This window comes from Anolis carolinensis, chromosome 5, assembly GCF_035594765.1.
Source record: "Anolis carolinensis isolate JA03-04 chromosome 5, rAnoCar3.1.pri, whole genome shotgun sequence".
NCBI classification, from domain to species: domain Eukaryota; kingdom Metazoa; phylum Chordata; class Lepidosauria; order Squamata; family Dactyloidae; genus Anolis; species Anolis carolinensis.
Genome location: NC_085845.1, coordinates 190,095,074 through 190,115,652, shown reverse-complemented (window position 1 = coordinate 190,115,652; position 20,579 = coordinate 190,095,074). Strand labels below are relative to the sequence as shown.

Genomic DNA, 20,579 nt, shown 5'->3' with positions numbered 1-20,579 from the left:
GAACAAGAAAAATCTGAACAACAGTAAATATCACATCCGAGGCATTAGAGACTGGAAAAAAAGATCGACAGTGTTAGCTCGAGCACTCCATCCTCCCCCTGCCAAAGCACAATTTAGTCTGCAGATAGATAGACTGAACTTCCGTAATAGAACTCCTATCTGAGGCAACTATCTAAGCATTTATACTTCACACATCATGGGTAGCTATCAGAGCAGTTGTGACTTCTGGAGCTAAAGGAAAATGCCTTGGGCTTGGAATTTACTGCTGGGTGGAAAGAGAGTAAAGTAGTACAGGGAAGAATCAGATCTCCGGGCAGGAAAGAAGGGCTTGTGTTTTTGGTTTCTCCCTTGTTCTTCCTCTCTCTCTTTGTATGTGCATCCAAAGCAACCCCATACAATGTGGTTGTTGTGTGTAGCATATTGATGCACCAGCATTTCAAAACCAAGATTAGAATGGGGATATCATTAGTGAAAAGGACTCTCATCTCAGGTCGAGTGACAATTTCAGTTCAGTTCATTTCCAATAAGGTGTTATCAAAATTCACACATAATCGGGGTGGGAAGAGAAAATAACCTGAATGTATAGGACAGGGGTCCCCAAACTAAGGCCCGGGGGCTGGATGCGGCCCATCAAAGCTATTTATCCAACCCTCATGGCACAAGGGCAGAAGGGGTTTGGACTAAATGACCCAAGGGGTCTCTTCTTCTCTTACAACCATTATTATTATTATTATTATTATTATTATTATTATTATTATTATTATATTGTATGACACAGCAAACAAGATAGATATGCTGGATTTTGTATCACAAAATTGCATTATTATTATTATTATTATTATTATTATTATTATTATTAACATTGAGGCTGGGTGGCCATCTGTCAGGGGTGCTTTGCTTGTGCTTTCAGTGCACAAAGGCAGAAGGGGATTGGACTAAATAGCCCAAGGGGTCTCTTCCAACCCTCTTTATTATTATTATTATTATTATTATTATTATTATTATTATTATTATTATTATTAATAATAATAATTAACATTGAGGCTGGGTGGCCATCTGTCAGGAGTGTTTTGCTTGTGCTTTCGGTTCACAAAGGCAGAAGGGGATTGGACTAAATGGCCCAAGGGGTCTCTTCCAACCCTCTTTATTATTACTCATTATTATTATTATTATTATTATTATTATTATTATTATTATTATTATTAACATTGAGGCTGGGTGGCCATCTGTCAGAGGTGCTTTGCTTGTGCTTTCGGTGCACAAAGGTAGAAGGGGATTGGACTCAATGGCCCAAAGGTTCTCTTCCAACCCTCTTCATTATTATTATTATTATTATTATTATTATTATTATTATTATTAATTATTATTATTGCTTGGTGGCCAACTATAGTCCGGCTCTCCAATGGTCTGAAGGATCATGAACTAGCCCCCTGTTTCAAAAGTTTGGGGACCCCTAGTATAGGAAATCAAATCTGAGAGATTGGTCCATTTAGATGTATAGTTTTGACTTTTAAAGAGCTTTAACACAGGTCAGGGTCTGAATTGCTATATATTGTCCAATTAGGGTGGGATTTGTGTCATCATTTGATTGTGCTTTTTCTGCATAGTAGGGAGTTGGACTGGATGGCCCATGTGGTTTCTTCCAACTCCATTATTTTATGATTCTACTATCATCTCTGCATGTCAGGAGAACTTTTCTATAGCACCTATCAGATAAATATGTTGATTTTCACACTACAAATAGCTGTTGAATCTGATTCATGTAACTTTTCTTTGAGCTTTATTATTTCCAGGGACCCTTTCACACTATGCAGTAACAGTACTGTGATCCCATCTAATTGCCATCAAATCATCTTAAGGAGTTCTGAGTTTTGTAGTCTGGTGAGACACAAGAGCTCTCTGACTATCTCTGCCTAAACCACAAATCTCAGAATTCCATAGGATGTTGTCATGGCTGTTAAGGTGCAATTATAGCATTATCATAGTGTGGTGTAAAGGAGACCAAGGTATTTTGAATGTTCAACCAAACAATAATTGTGACCCTCCAAACTATAAATCACAGAAATCCATAGGACTCAGCCATGGCAATTAAAACAGTGTGAATTGTGAAAGCACACACAATTCAGCTAGAAGGTCCCAGCACACTTGGAATAGCATAGGAACTTGCTGTGTATCCATTTTTCATAATCATGCTCACAGTCCAAGAATATATCCTAGCTATTAACACTGCAAGTCTTTAAAAAGAATAATCCCAAATTTTGGAAAGCTCAGTTTGAAATATAGCTTATTCTCAACCACCCAGGACCTCAATTTTCCAGATTTTGCAAAACTACTGCACCACGCTCTGGCATAAAGGCATACTTTATCTAACTACATCATCCAAATTCCAAAAACATTCCTTCTGCTTTCTAAAGCAGACATATTTCACTGATTAAAATATATTGCCCCATCGCCATTACCTGTTTTAATTAAACTGTACAGTCTGAAACGTACATGGTGACAAATCATGCTAATTAGGCATACCAGGGTTATCTCCTGAGACTGGTCCATATGTTAGACTCTGCCGTTTAGCGTTGAATTGACAAGTGCATTACGAAAAGTTAGAAGCATTATGTTTACCATGGAAAAACAATGCTAACTACAGAAACCTTGGTGCCGTTACTCTGATGAGTCTATTTGTTTTTGTGTCTTGTTCCAGAAGCACTACATATGCAAAAAGTTGTGATAGCAAAAAGGTCAGTTTCAGTATCTTCACATTTCAATTTTTTCCAAACCTCACATTTATTCTGTCCAAAATATAAGGATGCCTGCATTTTTTAAAAGAATCTTCAAAAATTAACAGAAGCAAGTTGTACTGCTTGCACTGGCCAGTTTCGAGAACTACAACTATTCAATAGCATAGTTTTACCTCCCTCCAGAGTCAGTGTTAAAAACAAAGAGCTTTTCCAGAAAAAAAGGTGGTTACTCATCCTTATTTGTGGTTAAATGAACAGGGATTCAGATACAGAACCATAAGTGTTAAACACTCAGAGCTTTCCTCTTGGATAGGTGGGTTTTGGTGTTTTCTGCTTCCTCATTCATTTAATTTATTTTCAATTTTTCCTGCAAATTTTGGAAACGTCTTATTGGAAATGAACTGGGAGGAAAGGAATTAACCATGCCTAGACAGAAACCATGGTTGCATCCAACTCATCTTAGAGAAGATGGAAAGTAGATTGAAGCAGGTCAGAAGGTAGGGCATGAACTATTGACAAGATAAGAAGTTGCTCCTCGTGTCCATACAATGTCCTGGAACTTCTGGCTCATAGTGTGGAGTTAAACCAGTCAACCCCATTTTACTCTGCATTAGGAGAAATTAGAGAATACTCCCAAAGTTTCCCCAAAGCTGCAGTAAGGTGGAAGGTATAAACAGCTCCATAGAATCCAGTCCAAATCAGCAATGCTCTGGACCAGGCCTGGTTTATGGGTGACCATTAGTCTGTTGACCTATTGTGATGTTAAGGAATAGAAATCCAATACAGTTACTATTCGGGTATGTTAACAGTAGAATTGTCCCAAATTCATTTCTATGCCTCCTCTATTCCCGTATGACGTTTGATGGCAAATATCTGCAAAATATCCTATCGGAAATTCAGTCAACTTTTGATATCTCATTGTATTTAATATTTTATATGCAATATTATGGTTTGACAGTATTTGATACCTGGCCTCCAATATTTTGCTTGCAAGAGCATTTGATTGCTGACATGCCATGGTGTGTCGACATCTGACAGCATGTGATGACACTTTGACAATGATAGGATCGTTTGATCTTCTGTATTTAAAAGACTATCTACTTTACTGTCAATAGAACTTGATACCCTATTCAGTACATAATACAAGGCTGAAATCCTACATCATGCTTGCTTAGTGTAAATCTACAAGTACAGGCAGTCCCCAAGTTATGAACAAGATAGGTTCTGTAGGTTTGATCTTAAACTGAATTTGTTTGTATGTACATTTTTGAAGTGTAACACCCCTGTGGTGTTTGTTTTGCTGTCTGTGCCCCTGTTCAGAAGATTTCACCTATCTTTCTGTCCCTGTAATAATTGCATTTTGGAAAATTTGGCCTGTTGTGGAAACATTTTGATACCCTCACTCTTTGCAATTTAAGGAATGAAGAAGAATTTTATGGAGGGGAGAGCAGAATTCTTATTAGGCATGATGCCCTAATTTTGTCCCTGTCCCACGTAAGAAAAGCCCCAAGATAGGAGGAAGATCAAAAGTGGTGTAATTCTATGAAGATTTCACTCCTCGGTGGAGGTGTTTCCATGGGGCATTCAGTTTTATCACCCAAGTGTTCTACTGAGTGTGCTTTTAATCAGCGTTCTCTTATCTGCAGACCACTGCGTGTTGTCGTTTTTCAAACCCCAACTCTCTCCCGCCCCCACCCCATCCTCCCTCCAGAGATTAATGTGCCCTCAGTGGGTTACAAATTTCAATAAATAAACACTTTATTTAGAATTATGAAAATGCAGACTGTAGCGTGGGATTTCTAGCGGAGTATCTACTTTATGAATCAGTCCAGGCTTTTTTCCCCTCATTCTCCCTCAGTCCCCTGCAGTTACATGTATATTAATAATAAAACGAGGCAAACAAACACCTTGAACACCACTGAAGGAAAATAATTTTCATAAGATATTTAAGTGGTAGAATCAGATTAGAATTATGTGGAACCAAAAAGAAGGCCTATTTCAATGGACAAATAAAATAGTTCCACAATAAGGTTGGATAAAATGTAGCATCCAGAAATGTTCTTTATAGGAGGCAAAGTGAGAAACATAGCCTAGTAGTACAATATAGTTGGAAAGCAGAGTGTATCTAAAATGTGTACATGGATAAGTGTGGCAAAATTCTCTATAAGGAAAGGTACTCTTTTGATGGCCTCCATGGTCAGAGACCAAGAAGCTTTGCATGTGGCACAAGGCACCAGAATGTCACACATGATGGGGATAGCTACATAGATTATTTAAGGTCTGGACACCCACTCATGTGTCTCTTTGCACAATTGCAGTGCAGCCCATCCTCCCATTGTCGGTGCAGTTTTAGTTTACAGTACACTCCTGGGTCAAATAGGAATTTCTTCTTATCCCATCCTTTGTATGAAGGATTTTGACACTTGGCGCAGGTTGGTGTCTACAAATAGGCTGTCATTTAGTTAATAGCGGGGAGAGAATGTAAGACTTTAGTGTATATCCTGGCACTTTTTTTGATGAAGGATAAGGCTGTAGAACAAGCTCTACACATCCTGGAGGTTTTACTACCACTTATTGGGGCTTTGGGTGGGAGTATCCTGGGTTGAAAGTGGCTGCTTAGAAAGCAACTCAATATTAGCTCAGATGATTGACCCAAGGAGTCAATAGGTAGACTAGGGTAGATGCTGGCCTCAGCTGAACCCACATCAGGTTGCGCCTCCCTTTTGCTCCTTTAAGGTCCAATCATCATAAATAGGAACTAGGTCAAAATAAAGTAGCTGTTATACCCAACTTTCTGTGTCTGGACTCATTATTCAATGATTGGAAATCAAAGCACTAAAGGTCTGAATACTCCTATTAGTCCCTGTCTTGTCATTCAGCAATTGTTTAAGACTATCCAATAGGATTCAAACCATGGTGTTGTTTTCTGTTTACTACAAAGAATAGGTCCCAGGTTCAAGAGAGCTTCAACCAACTTGCTCTTCTTACCTCTTTTGATAGTTTTTCTCTTGGTTGTGGTCACAGACTTGACCAGAAGGGGATGAGATAATGGAGTAAAGATGGTGGTGTTTCCCCTCTGTTGCTGGCTGGCTACTTCCAGGGATTTTCCAAGGTTTTTTGCCACTGGAAACAAAGGATAAGTTGGCAACCATATAAAATTCTGTGTACAAAGGGATTGAAGTTTTTTTTTCCAGCACTGCATGTCCTTCTGAGGCAGCAGGCCACTTTGTGGCCCTGAAAACGGGGTATTGCAGACATAGCTATATTGTCCAGTGAGCGGAATGTTCTAGAGAAGAGGTTCTCAAACTTATTTGGCCTATTGCTCCCTTTTCAGAAAAAAAGGACTCAACACCACCCTGGAAATCTACCTCCTTGAAACAGAAAGATGCAGTGACAAATCTGCATTCTTTTATGTATCTGTATTTCTACCTACATCCTACACTAAAGTAAAGAAAGGTGTTTGTAAAAATCTGCAATAGTTGTGTTATTAAAATAGTGGCTACAGCATCAGGTAGAGAGCTTTTTTTTTTTTTTTTTGCATAAAATGGCCGAAGACAAGCAAACTAAAATACCAATAAAACTAATAAACTGGGTTTTGTTCTTTCTGCATTAGATATATATATTTGATAGTAAATTGTCAAATATCAAACCTAGTTATCAAGAAATATCATTACATGCACATATTCTTGCTGATGCAAGCAGTATATCCCAATAATGCACAACACGCTTGCCTGCCAACACTTGCTTGTTAAGATCTGTCCACATACTTGACTACTAAGTGGTTATAACTTGCATTTCATCTCTTTTTTTGGAAAATAAAGTAATCACTACAACTTTAACTCTATGTTGCATTAGAGATGAAACATTTACATTTTTTCAAAAGTCTCTTCTTTCTCTGTGTTTCCACTGTCCCTTTATTTTTATTCAAAACCCCTGAACTGAACCTAAGGCTACCACCTTCCCCCGGATCCTTCCAGCACCCCCCATGGGGCAATATCACCCATTTGGGGAATCACTGTTCTAAAAGAATAGCCAAGGAGGTTTCTGCCCCTTCTTCAGGAGTTACTGCCCCTTTATTTAGCTTAAGGTGAGGATCAATCCCACCCACTCCTGTTTCCGTTGTCTGCAATCTGTCTAGAGTAGCATCAGAGTAGTACAAATCCTATCTAAGAGTGCTAATTGCCTTAAAAAAATTTCAGAACCTGAGGTGACAATATGGAAAGTTGTAGCTCATGAAATGTGCTTCTTTAAAAGCTTCCACAGCTGTCTACCCATGGCGTAGACATATGGGTCAACATATGAAGGCACATGAGTAGTAGGAATTATTATAATATCTTTCCATCCTAGGAGCCTCTGGTGGCTCAGTGTGTTAAAGCGCTGAGCTGCGGAACTTGCAGACCGAAAGGTCCCAGGTTCAAATCCCGGGAGCAGAATGAGCGCCCGCTGTTGCTCCAGCTTCTGCCAACCTAGCAGTTCGAAAACATGCCAATGTGAGTAGATCAATAGGTACCGCTCCGGCGGGAAGGTAACGGTGCTCCATGCAGTCATGCCGGCCACATGACCTTGGAGGTGTCTACAGACAATGCCGGCTCTTCAGCTTAGAAATGGAAATGAGTACCAACCCCCAGAGTCAGACATGACTGGACTTAACATCAGAGGAAAACCTTTACCTTTACCTTTCCATCCTTTGAGGTTTGGTAGTGCAGTTGTCTTTTGAATAAGGCTGCTCATATTCATTTGTGAGAGGGGACAGACATTTTGATATTTTCTATATTTGGGCCAACACTCTTTATTTTTGCTAACATTAGGGGCTGTTCTGTTAAGGAATAGTTCATCATAATGTAGCTCTTTGCCATTTTACTTTTTTTTTTAAATGCAACCCTTAACTGAACTCTCGAAGTTCAAATTTCACAGGAGCATGGAGCTTAGCTGAAAATGGCCACTCAAAATCCCCATCTTTATTCAAACACAGCACAATCACAATAGTGCCTTGAAATTCTCTGGCTCTTTCTCCCCCCGCCCCCAAAAAAAGGTCTCCTGGATGTATGAGGTTGTCTTGCCAAGGAACAGCCTAGCCATTAGAAAGGCTGAGTGGAATGATTTCAGCTAGGACCACATGCTTCATAGCTCTTTTAGTATATAGGTAAGAGAGCTTTGAAAGCCTGGTCTGGCAAGGCAGATCACGAGTCTATGGAGACCCCAATTAAAGTGAACAGATTCTCTTTGGTATGCCAGAAAACAGGAAATGGCACTTAAAGACAAAACTCAACAGAAAATATAAAAGGCAATCTATTCACTCAATATAATCATCAAAAATAGTCTAAAGTGGGTAAGAAAGAAAGAGAAGAAGAAGGAAATCTATCTCAGGTTTGTAAAGGTGATGGAAAAAATAAGAAGAGTTAAGACCATACTGTTCTCATCAAGACTATCCTGAAAATCTGGCTAGTTGTTCAAACCTCAGTGAGTCTTTTTACTGCATTAAAAGAAACTAGGATTGTGAGACCAAGTCTTTTGCCTGTCTAGTTTGAGACAAAAATCCTAGAAAAACCACCACACCCAAAGATTCTGCATCCATGGATTCACTATCCATGGCTTGAAAACATTAAAAGAAAAAATACAAAATGCGGACTATGATATTGTCATTTAACACTGATATTTTATACAATGGGACCTGAGCATTTGCAGATTTTGGTATCAATTGGGGGTCCTGAAACCAAAATCCAACAGATACCAAGATCACTACTAGATCAGTGGTTCTCAACCTGTGGGTCCCCAGGTGTTTGGCCTACAACTCCAGAAATCTCAGCCAGTTTACCAGCAGTCAGGATTTCTGGTAGTTGAAGGCCAAAACACCTGGGGACCCACAGGTTAAGAACCACAGTAATAGATCCTCCCTTATGCAAAATACAAAAAAGTATTTACAATAGTGTAAATCTTGGTTACACCAGCATTTGTTTATAACAGGATTTCAGTCCCAGGTCTAGTTTCTCACCGTGGTTCAATGATACATGGAGTGTTGGGCAGTAATGCTAACCAGATTTCCATCTTAACCAAGATTTATTAACTCAAAGGCTGCTCACCCATCAGACAAGACAGGCCCCCAAGGGCTCAGTTAATTTTCTCTTTTGATAGAACTGAGAAAAGTGAGAGATGAGAGGAATATGCTAAACCAAGGCAGAAGACACACAGCACAAACTGCATCTGGCTTGGTGAGATCATCTACAACAGAAGTAGGTAAAGTGTGACTCCCTGAAAGCTGGTGTTGTGGCTTTTGATCCAATCCAAATATACAAACATCCATTTATGGCCAATTAAAAGGCTGAATTTTTTATCTGTGAGTGACAATGTATCTTTTTAAATAGGTTATATACCACATTCACTGTTTTTGTCCATTTTATAAAAACAGAAGTGGAGTTTTGTTGACTTCTGGTCCTTGGGGTTAGGGCTTTTTTTGTAGAGAATTGCAGAAAATTCCGTTGTTTACCTCTGATCCTTGGAAGCTCTCTTCTAGATCCAAGCAGGCTCAACTGAAAGCAAAGGCTTTCTTTACAACTATGTTCAGAACTTGGGATTCTTGTTCTGCTCCACCAAAACTAGATTTCTGTTGTTCCACAAGTGTGAGAAGTAGGCCTAGTCCTGCCATTTGCCCCACTTAAATTCTTGTCTGAGTTGGCAGACAGCTCAGAATAGTGAACATACTGCTTCTCCTCATGTCCCTGCCAGAGGCCTAACAAATGTCCAGAGCCAAGCTCTAATAGAGGCAGAAACTCTAGCTGTTAATTTCTTCTGAGTCTCTCTTTTTCATGGTGAGAGAATGATATTGTCATTATGTTCTAATTGGCAGGTGCATCCCCTTCTCCTTTGAAGATGTAAGGTGTGTGTGTGTCACAATGTCATGCCTTCTCCCTTTGAGGCGGACATGTGAGCTGACAGCAGCATATCTTCTTCCATTTTCAGATGGAGGTGCTACCACAATGGCATCCTTCCCAAGTGCTGGGTGGAAGATGGAACAAATTACTATTGGCACCTCGGTGCAATTACTCTGCAGAATTAATGCAGTTTGAGACCAATTTAACTGGTATGGCTTAATGCTATGAAACCATGGAAGTTTGTCATTTTACAAGGTCTTTTGACTTCTCTGCCAAAGAGTGCTGGTGCCTCACCAAAATACAAATTCCAGGAGTATATTCATAAACCATGGATAATAGCAAATCCTATAGAAATTAATGTCTTCTATTGGAACTAGCCATAGAGGCAGTGTTGTGGCTCAGCCATCATGGCCCAGTTTTCAACAAGAGTTGGAGTCAGAAACAGATGAGGTGGTGGAATTCGAAGACATTCCTGCTCAGAATTCAGGCCCTATGGCCTTGCGGGTGCCAGAAATTAGGGATCTGCTAATTGGCAAACATTCCGAATCTTCTCCAGCGTTAACCACACCAGGTGGTACAGACTTGGAGATGAATGGAAGTTTTAATCGGAGAGATTTTGTTACCAGAGATAGAAGTAAAAAAACAGGGACTGAGAAACATGGATATACAGAGACTCGCTTTCAAACTAGATAATGATTAGTTTTCCCATGAGAACTTTTCGTGGGCCCTGTACTCCCTAATTCTTACAGACTTGGGATTCTGTTAAAAGTACTCTGCACTGTATTCTCATTGTGGTGTCAACATTGCTTTTCCTCGGAAGAGGTTCCAGTTTCCAGCTCCTTGCCTTGACTTCTGAATCCGTGCCGAGTTTCCAGTTCCAGAAGAGCCGTGACTCCCGAGTAGACCTTGCCTTGTTACCGCGACTTCCTTGTTCCTGAATTGAGATTGACTTCGCTTTGTTTACCTTGCTTCTTTGACTTTGCTACAGGACTTTCCAAGTGGATTTGCAGTGTTTGTTTTCCACTATTGTTTCATGGACAAATTTTGATATCTAAGGGAAGCTATTGAGCTTCACTTGTGGATTACAAATTGGACATTGATGAACTCTTTCTGAATTACAATAGACTATATATTATGGACTATTTCTTACTTTGACTTTCCACCTTAAATGTTCATAGACCTATATATTTACTCTGCTTCAATAAACAGCTTGTGTGTTATATTGGCTCCTGCCTGGTTTTCGGGTGCTAGCGCTGCCTTGGGGTGCAACAGGCAACCTGGAGGACCCAGAAAATATCCTCTCTAGGAATGTGTTACATCTTCCAACTTGACTTCTGATGGAATCATACCATACAATTGCCCAGAGGACCCAGAAAATTCCAAGTGGTGCATTGGGGTGGGGGGGGGGGTTACTGTATTTCATGGACCTTGTGCAGGTGAAATTCAGTTCAGCACTTGTGAATGGGACAGCATCCCCTTCACTCCACCTGAGGGCAGCACTCTAACTTAGCTAAGGTAGAAGACATCAAATAATATAGTTCTGCCCTGAAGCAAAATAGAATGATGGTTGCAACCTGCCCAACATATACCTGTCTGGTAGCCCCACCTCTGCTTAAACCATCCAATTTGGGTTGTGTTCGCTTTTTAGGAACACAAGTATACCACTTAGCCTTGCCATAATTGGTCTGCAAACTTTCAAATGTAATACTTTTACCTCTGCTTCTGATTGTTTCGTTGGGTTGTTATTGCTTTTCTTGATTTTGTTCTTTCATTTGTCTTTTTTGAGGCCTCTTAAACATCTTGAGCTACAAAAGAAAAGGCAGAGGTGAGCATTTAAATCAATGAACAAAAAGAAGTTATACTAGGAGGTGCTTAGAGAGGGGGGAAGGCCAATCCAGTTATTATTTCTCTTAAAGCAAAACTTTTTTTCTTATTATTATCCCTGTGCCAGAATAATAAAAGGCTGAGATTTAAGCGGCAGCTCTATGTGCACATGAAAGAGCAAGGCTTAATTCCAAGAATACAGGACCAGGATCAGGCTGCAAATCCCATTACCTCCCAAATTTCAAGAGCGCGTAGGTGGGGTGGGGGTGTGAAGTCATTACACCAATTGCTTTGTTTTCTTGAGATTTGAAATTGCTATCTGTTATACATAATTTCTCAAACAGTGAGCAGTATCTATTTTGTTACTCACAGGCACGGAGGAGGGGTAGCAAGCAACTGCAAGTGTATATGTGGAAAGGCCAGCAGTTTAAAGTTGTTATGGGTTTTTCCTTCCCTAACATCATTTTGGTTGTGTACAATAATCTCATCCTTTGAACAGTGTTTTTTAAACTCTCTTAACTCTCTCCTCTTCTGGAGAAGTTTATTCGATTCATTAGGAATAGCTTTCAGCTGTTCTCTAAACTGTTATTGTCTGGTTTTCCTCGCAATGAGAGGTCACTTGCTGTTGCCATTATAAACTCAGGCAATCTTTCTTCAGCTGTTTGTTCTAACTTGGCTGTTTTGAAATGAGATCTGAAACTTGTTGCATGTGGTTTTTCAGTCCAGGTGTGTTTGCACAATGCACACACATCTCCCAGACACATTATTTAAAGCACATTTATTTTATCTTACTCCAGGCAGTTCACAGAATTAAAACAAGGAGGTTTTATACACTTTACATTTGAATGCAGAGGCATAATAACACTCTGGAAAGTCTACAAAGAAAAATCTGGTTGAAAAGGTGACATAAACTTCACTTTATGAAGCCATGAACATGCCATAATGAGCCTAAAGCTTATGTGAGTCTCCCATCCTTTCATGTGCCAAGAAGAGTGGACATTTACACACTTGCATTAAGAATAAAACCACCAGTTTTGGCCTCAAAGACCTGGGGAAGTGTGGCTTGTTTTAAATCTTTCTTAGCAAACTATGTTCCCAAGAGTGTGGGGTTTTTTTGGTGGTCTCTGTAGTCATTAGAGGGTTCCAAGAATGGAAAATTGACCCCTAGATCTATTACATCCCTGGGTTAGAACTAGGAATGTGTGTATAAATTGTTACCGATTTGATCCATTTTTGCATGTGGACACTTGTAAATCCATTAAGTTTCATTTCTGCTACAACTTGAGATGGATTACGTATTTTTCAACCACATTTTCTCTTGAAATCTGCACTTCTAAACATATATAGATTGTTTTTTGAGGTGTCAAGTATGTTCAAAAATTTAGGAAGTACAAAATTATAATCTTTATCTTGGTTTGGAAAGAACAGAGCAGTCCGTATGCCTTGATGGTAGATCCGCTCTGGAGGTAACTTCAATTTTTAAAGTAGCTGTCCAAGGTACAGATGATGAGCACCTTGGATAGCTCCTTAGGCAGTCTTACTTAGATTAAAAGTTTACTGGATTCCCCTCCCCACAGTCACGGAAGCGATCACTTTCACTGCTCATAGAGCATTTCCACCTTCTTTCTGTTAATAAGAATCCAGTCTGAAGATGAACTTCAGATGCTTGTCTCTTGTTGTAGATTATGAAAGATACAAAATTATCAATGCATGTCCCTTGAGCCCAACAGAGACTGTTCACGAGTGAACAACATGTTTATAAAATCCACACCCAATTTACCTTATTTTAATAACATTTTTATAATTAGAATCTACCATAAAACAAAAATTCAAGAATACAGACCAAAAAATGTAAAAGAAAGGGAAAAGGGGGAAAATGTGACTTCCAGTCTTCCTTTTAGTAGTTGTATATTCATACCTCTTGCCAAAATTTCTACATAATTCAATCACTCAATAGCCTATTCTTTCTGATCATTACAATCAAAAGTTGCTAAGTCATTTTATGTATCTATTTGTTTTGCAAAAAGCCTATAAGGATTTTCTAGTCTTCAAGAAACGTCTCTACTGGTCTTTCTCTTATCAAACTAGACAATTTGTCCATTTCTTCTAGATCTATCAATTTCATCAACCACTCCTGTATTGTAGGTCATATTGAATTCTTCTATCTTTGTTCATATAGCAATCTTGTTGCCATAGACATATACTGAAGTCCTCTAAAGTTTCCCCATTGGCACCAATGGACTGAACCTTACTGGTACGAAAACAGAAAAAAAAAACCTCCCAATTTTGGGAACTTGCCAGTAAACAGAATTGGGGGGGGGAGCTGAAAACAGGGCTGGAAATGGCACGAGTTTTTGCAGAGCCGCACACCCGCTAGTTTCCAGGAAAAGTACAAGGTGTTGGTTTTGACCTTTGAAGCCCTACATGGTTTGGTCCAGGTTACCTACAGGATCACCTTCTCCCAAATAACACTGAGATTCTCTGGGGGATGATAACTCCAATCAGCCAGAATCAGATTGGCAACGTCACTCAGAGGATCTTTTCATTGGCCGCCCCAAGACTGTGGAACAACCTGCTGGAAGAGCTCCAACAACTAAATGAGATGCTGGAATTTTAAAACCATCTAAAGATCCATTTCTTCCGGTAGGCCTACCCAGCCAGTTTTAAGCATGAATTTTAAACTTGTATCCTGTTTTAAATCTATGTTTTGTGTATTTTAATATGTATCTTTTATAGAAATAATTTTGATATGTGTACTACTATTTATAGAAGTTTTACAATATTTCTATAACCCATCTCAATTGGTAAAAAAGAAAATGCAGGGAGTATTTCCTGACTTTGCTTTATTATTATTATTATTATTATTATTATTATTATTATTATTATTATTATTATTATTATTATTGTATGGCACAGCAAACACGATAGATATGCTGGATTTCGTATCATAAAATCACAAGTTGAACACTTCCCAAGTGTCTAGGACTGTGTGATGTATTTTCGGATGATGCGTGCAGATCCCAGTAGGGTGGCCTTTTGCAGTTGGCAGATCGTAATTTTGTCAATGTCTATTGTTTCCAAATGCCGGCTGAGATCTTTTGGCACGGCACCCAATATGCCGATCACCACCGGGACCACCTGTACTGGTTTCTGCCAGAGTCTTTGAAGTTCAATCTTGAGGTCCTGATAGCGGCTGAGTTTTTCCTGTTGTTTTTCGTCAATGTGACTGTCACCTGGGATGGCAACATCAATAATCCAAACCTTTTTCTTTTCCACAACTGTGATGTCTGGTGTGTTGTGTTCCAGAACTTTGTCAGTCTGGATTCGGAAGTCCCACGGTATCTTTGCGTGCTCATTTTCCAATACTTTTGCAGGTTTGTGATCCCACCAGTTCTTTACTGCTGGGAAGTGGTACTTGAGGCATAAGTTCCAATGAATCATTTGGGCCACATAGTTGTGCCTCTGTTTGTAGTCTGTCTGTGTGATTTTCTTACAGCAGCTGAGGATATTATTATTATTATTATTATTATTATTATTATTATTATTATTATTATATTCACGTGAACAACTAAACATTTTAAAGACCCTCATGACTCTTATTAAGACATAGACTAAATCTCTACTGTAGAGTTAGTGCAGTTTGACACCACATTAACTGCCATGCCTCAGTGCTATGGATCATGGGAGCAAAAGTCTTTAGCCTCCTCTGCCATAGAGTGCTGGGGCCTCACCAAACTACAGCTCCAAGGATTACATAGCATTGAGCCATGACAGTTAAACTGCATTAATTCTTCAGTGTGAATGCACCTTAAGACATATTATCCCCACAACTAACTTAGTCAGGAGTAAAACCTATGAAGAGTAAAGATAAAGGTTTTCCCCTGACCCTAAGTCTAGTCATGTCCAACTCCAGGAGTTGGTGCTCATCTCCATTTCTAAGCTGAAGAGCTGGCATTGTCCATAGACACCTCTAAGGTCATGTGGCTGGCATGACTGCATGGAGCACTGTTAACTTCCCATTGGAGTGGTACCTATTGATCTACTCACATGTACATGTTTTCAAACTGCTAAGTTTGCAGAAGCTGGGGCTAACAGCGGGAACTCACTCCACTCCCTGGATTTGAATGGCCAACCTTACTGTCAGCAAGTTCAGCAGCTCAGTAGTTTAACCTGCTGCACCACTGTATACTGTATGTAGCTGGTTTGAAATAATTAGTTACTTGTAATTAGCTTCTTTTGTGATAAATAAGGAATAACGATGTCATACTATGATTATAACACCAGAAGGCACAATTTGATTCCTTTTGAGTGTAATGGTAACTGTTTTAGTTTCTTTTATAGTTATTGAAGGACTTACTACTTAGGCCAGCAGTTTCTAGCATTCATGTGCTTTTAAACAATTAATTTAAAATTACCACTTGGGTTCTGTTTTAAAAATGTAAAATACTGCATCTTAAAAGTTGCACATTTAACAGCAATTAGCTGCTTACTTGGGCCTTGGTCTTAGAAGCATGTTTTAACCAACTGCTTTTTAAAAGTAAAATTTCGAAATCTGCTGAAAGGTATTTGTTGTATTTGCTGCTGTTTATCTGAACACAGCTATCTTGAAGCAAGTTGATATGCCCACAGTCTTCACTTGGAGACTAAAAACCATTCAAATACATTCAAAGTTAAAAACCACAGCACCCGCTGAATTCATCTTTAAAATCTTCATCTTTAAATGCCTGTCTGTATAAAAAGGTTTTAGCCTGCCGTCAGAAGGACAGCAGGGAAGGGGCCATTCTGGCTTCCCTAGGCAGGGAGTTCCAGAGTTTAGGAACAGCAAAGAAGAAGGAAGACCCACTCTCTCATTCCCACCAACCAGGCTTGAGATGGAGGTGGGACCAAGAGAAGGGCTTTTTCTGAAGATCTCAGGGCCTGGGCAGTTTCGTACAAGGGGATGTGGTCAACCAAATAGCCTGGGCCTGAACCATCTAGGGCTTTAAAGGTCATAACCAGCACTTTGAATTGTGCCCAGAAACAGACTGGCAGCCAGTGGAGCTATTGCAACACGGGAGGTTGTACGCTCCCTGTCACCAGCCCCAGTGAGCGACCTGGCAGGTGCTCTTTGGACCAGCTGAAGTTTCCGAGCACTCTTTAGAGGTAGCTACATGGGATGTAACTAAGGTATGGACCACCATGGCCAGATCTGGCTTCTCATGGAACGGGTGCACTTGGTTGTCAGGACCCAGGCTGCAGAGCACCAATAACCATGCGCAGAGGCCAGAATCTATCTAATATCTTTATTAAAGGAATATATAAAGTCAATAAAAACAAGTGAAGAATATAGTTCAGAAGTAGACCTTTCAGGAAAGGTCAAATATAATCCAGGAAAACAATGTCCAATATGAGATATTAAAGTCCAAAGTTATAATCCACTTCACCGAAACACACACTATTTGACAAGCAATAGTGTGGGGAACTGCGCTCCAATTCTGGCTGAAACGGTGGGAAACCCAAGTTTTCCTCTTCATCTGCCTCAATAGTACCAGGAACGGGACTACATGGCCCATGAGTCATCACATTGGTGCACAAAGTCCTTCCTGGCCACCACCGATACCTGGGACTCCAGGTTTAATGCCAAGTCCATAAAAAAAAACCAAACTGTGGACCTATATCTTCAGGGGGAGTGTGACTCCATCCAGCACAGGCTGAATTCCTATTCCCTAGTCTGCCTTCTGACAGACCAGGAGTACCTCTGCATTATCTGGATTAAATTTCAATTTGTTTGCCCTCATCCAGTCCATTACTGATGACAGGCCCTCGTTTAGGGTCAGGACAGCTTCCATGGCATTTTATGGAAAGGAGTAGTAGAGATGGGTGTTGCCCGCATACATGTAGCACTATACTCCAAAACTCTGGATGACTTCTCCCAGCAGTTTCATGTGTGAGTTGAACAGAATGGGGGACAAAATGGAGCCCTGATGAACCCCACAGATAAATGGACAGGGGTTTGAACAAGAGTCCCCCAGCACCACCTTCTGGGTACGGCCCTCCATGAAGGCCCAGAGACTTTATCTCCCAGTCCCATCCTGGCGAGACAACCCAGAAGGATATCATGGCCAATAGTATTGGAAGCCAACAGGGTCAAACTCCCCCTGTCTAGCTCTCTTTGAAGGTCATCCATCAAAGCAACCAAAGCTGTCTCTGTTCCATAGCCAGGCCTGAAGCCAGACTGAAATGGATCTAGATAATCTGTTTAATTCAGAAATCCCTGGAGTTGGTAGGTCACCAAACACTTCAGAATCCTGCTCAGAAATGGAAGGTTGGACACTGGCCGATAGTTGTCCATTATAGAGGGGTTCAGGGATGGCTTTTTAAATATAAGTCTCACAACTGCCTCCTTTAGGCAAGTTGGAACTTTGCCTTGTTCCAAGTAGTCATTGATCACCACCTTCACCCACTCTGCCAGTCCCCCTCTGGCCTGTTTGATCAACCAGGAAGGGCAAGAATCTAGAAAACATGTGGTAGTTCTCACCTCTCTAAGAATCCTGTCCACATCCTCAGACTGCACCAACTGAAAAATATCCATCAACACTGGACAAGCAGGAGCCAAAGTTACATCCATCAGAACTGTGTCAATAACAGCATCCAAGTTGGAATGGATCTGAGTGACTTTATCTGCAAAGTGCCTTACAAATTCTTCACTGCGGGCTCCTGAGTGGACAGGGATTTCTCCTTGAGGACCAGTATGTAATAGCCCCCTGACCACTTGAGACAGCTCAGCTGGACAGTTCCTTGCAGATGCAATGGTAGCAGCAAGGAGCAATTTTTCTGCTGTCTCCATTGACGCGGAGTAGACTTTCAAATATGCTGTAGCCCATGCTTGGTCAGATTCACTTTGAGTTCTCCACCAATGTCACTCTAGTCTCCATCTCACTTGCTTCATTGCCACCAACTCCTTGGAAAACCAAGGGGCTAGTTTGGCTCTACTCAGTGAGTGGGGACATTCAGGGGCTATTGTGTCCACCGACCTGGCCATTTCCCCATTCCAGAGGTCAGCCAGAGCTATGACAGAATCACCTGTCAAGGTGACAGGAAAATCCCCAAGAGTCAGCTTTTAGCATGTGTATTCACATCGATGGGCAATGCATAATCCACCAAAATGAATAGAACTATATGCATGCAATTGTGCATCCGCCAAGCTATTGCTCAACTGAAACATAGAATAAATGGTTTGCAACAGAGAATCTAAATACAGCTGTAAATAGTGCCATCTAAATACATGGTGACACTGGGCAGTTGCCCAGAACCCCCACAAGCATAGAGGCACCGTGCCATAATGTCAAAGCAATTATTTTATTTGAGACACCAATGAATATAAATATATTTTATTGATATAGGTTTATTTTATTGATATTTTAAAATTTTATTCTTGTGTGTGGTTGTGTAGGCAGTGCACTGCTTTGCCCAGGGGCCTATAATGCTGTTATTAAGACAGCCCTAGTTTTAAGTGCAGGTTTATTCTATCTTAAGTAAGGGTCTGGGCCCTCTTTTCTTGACCTCAAGGTGAAGGCACAGGATTTCATGTTGAGGATGTTTAAACTATATGTCTGCATATATTGTCCTCATCAGGAAAACTCAGTATTTTTGTTTCATTAGCCTGCTCCATGCCCACTGCTTCAATGACATCATCAAAGTCTAAAGATTATGAAACCTCAGAGCTACCACCTCGCAATCCAGTACAGTTTGTCAAAGTTGCCAAGTCACTACTGCAAGCCACATGTGGTGGGAAAATCCCACCAAGCTAACAAAATTGATAGACATTTTGACTATAGCCTAGGCATCATTCGTCAAGTATGGGCTCTTTTGAGTCCCTTGGCCTCTAAGAGAATGAGGTATAGTGTTCCCTCACTACTTCGTGGTTCACTTTTCGCGGATTCGCTGTTTCACAGTTTTTCAATAAACTCTAAAAGACTATTATAAATCATATAAAATTACAATTTACAGCCAAAGGAAAGGAGGAAGGAGAAGCCAAAGGGAGAGAAAAGGAGCCCAAGCAGCAAAAGGAGGAGAAAGAGGCGGTTTATCAGCACATGATTGGTTGATAAAGACTTAAAATAGTGCATAACTACTAAAATAATGTATAAATATTAAAATAAATATAGTTTCCCTACTTTGTGGATTTTCACTTATTGCAGGTGGTCCTGGAACCTAACCCCAGTGATAAGTGAGGGAACACTGTATACTATTTAACCTTTACAGTGGCAATTCATTATTTTGGAGGAAGACCAAGGCAATACAGAAGCATTTTTCTGGGTTAGCCCATGAGAAACCACATTATTTTCCTATCAAGAGAGTGGCCAATGCAGGTGATCAAATGGTCAAAACTTCTTCAGTGCTCCAAACCCAGTGAAACTCTCCAGTTTTAGGCTAATGAAGAAAATGCAAGGTAAAATCAGATGGCTGTCTCAGAGCACATCTACACCAGACAGCCTGGTGTAAATCAGCCCTCAGATATACATGCTGAATCCAAAACCATTGTCTAAATGGCCCAGTGCTCATTTGCTTCACTGAACTGTCTCTTCCTCCCTGTCACTGCCTCCGCTAAAGAGCTCCATCCTCTGCTGATGTCTGAATGGGTCACCTGCCAAACTAGCAAGGAGGAGGTGGTCAATCTTCCCTCCTTCTTGCTGATTGCATGTGTTCCGTATCCTGAATTCACAGAAACAACAGAGGATGGTCAGGAGAAAAGGTGGGACTCCATTGCTGGCTAAGTGTGGCAGTGGTGGTGACACAGATATGATCCCTACCCTTTCACTGAGTGGACAGAAGATCTGGCCAAACTGAACCCAATCCAGCTGTCCACTGTTCTGAAGTCCTGAGATACTTTGGAATATTCTCTACCTTTACTTAAAATGGGGGCAAAGTCAGAGTACAAACAAAACATCTGGGATACTTGCTTGAACCACTGTGTACCAGGAAGACTGCCAGCAGTCCAGATATTTTGGTTACTGCAGATAAGCCCTATATCAAACAGATTGCAAATAGCAGACTAATCTGAAGTTGGAGTCATAGTAGTCTCTACAGGGCCACATTAAGGTGTTTGAGACCCTGGAGTGGTGAAATTTGTTGTCAAGATACATTTTTCATGGTGTGGCAGATCATGAAT

General features: G+C 40.4%; 1 long non-coding RNA gene across 2 annotated transcripts in view; it reads right to left on the bottom strand.

Moving 5' to 3' along the window:
- Positions 1-20,579, bottom strand: part of LOC134299658 (uncharacterized) — a 74,348-nt gene that overhangs the window by 47,045 nt on the left and 6,724 nt on the right. For both annotated transcript variants that reach the window (XR_010006915.1, XR_010006914.1), the window contains exons 2-3: positions 11,319-11,409; positions 5,724-5,858 (exon numbers count right to left, since the gene is read on the bottom strand). This is a non-coding gene — a long non-coding RNA (uncharacterized LOC134299658). The remainder of the gene's footprint in view (positions 1-5,723; positions 5,859-11,318; positions 11,410-20,579) is intronic.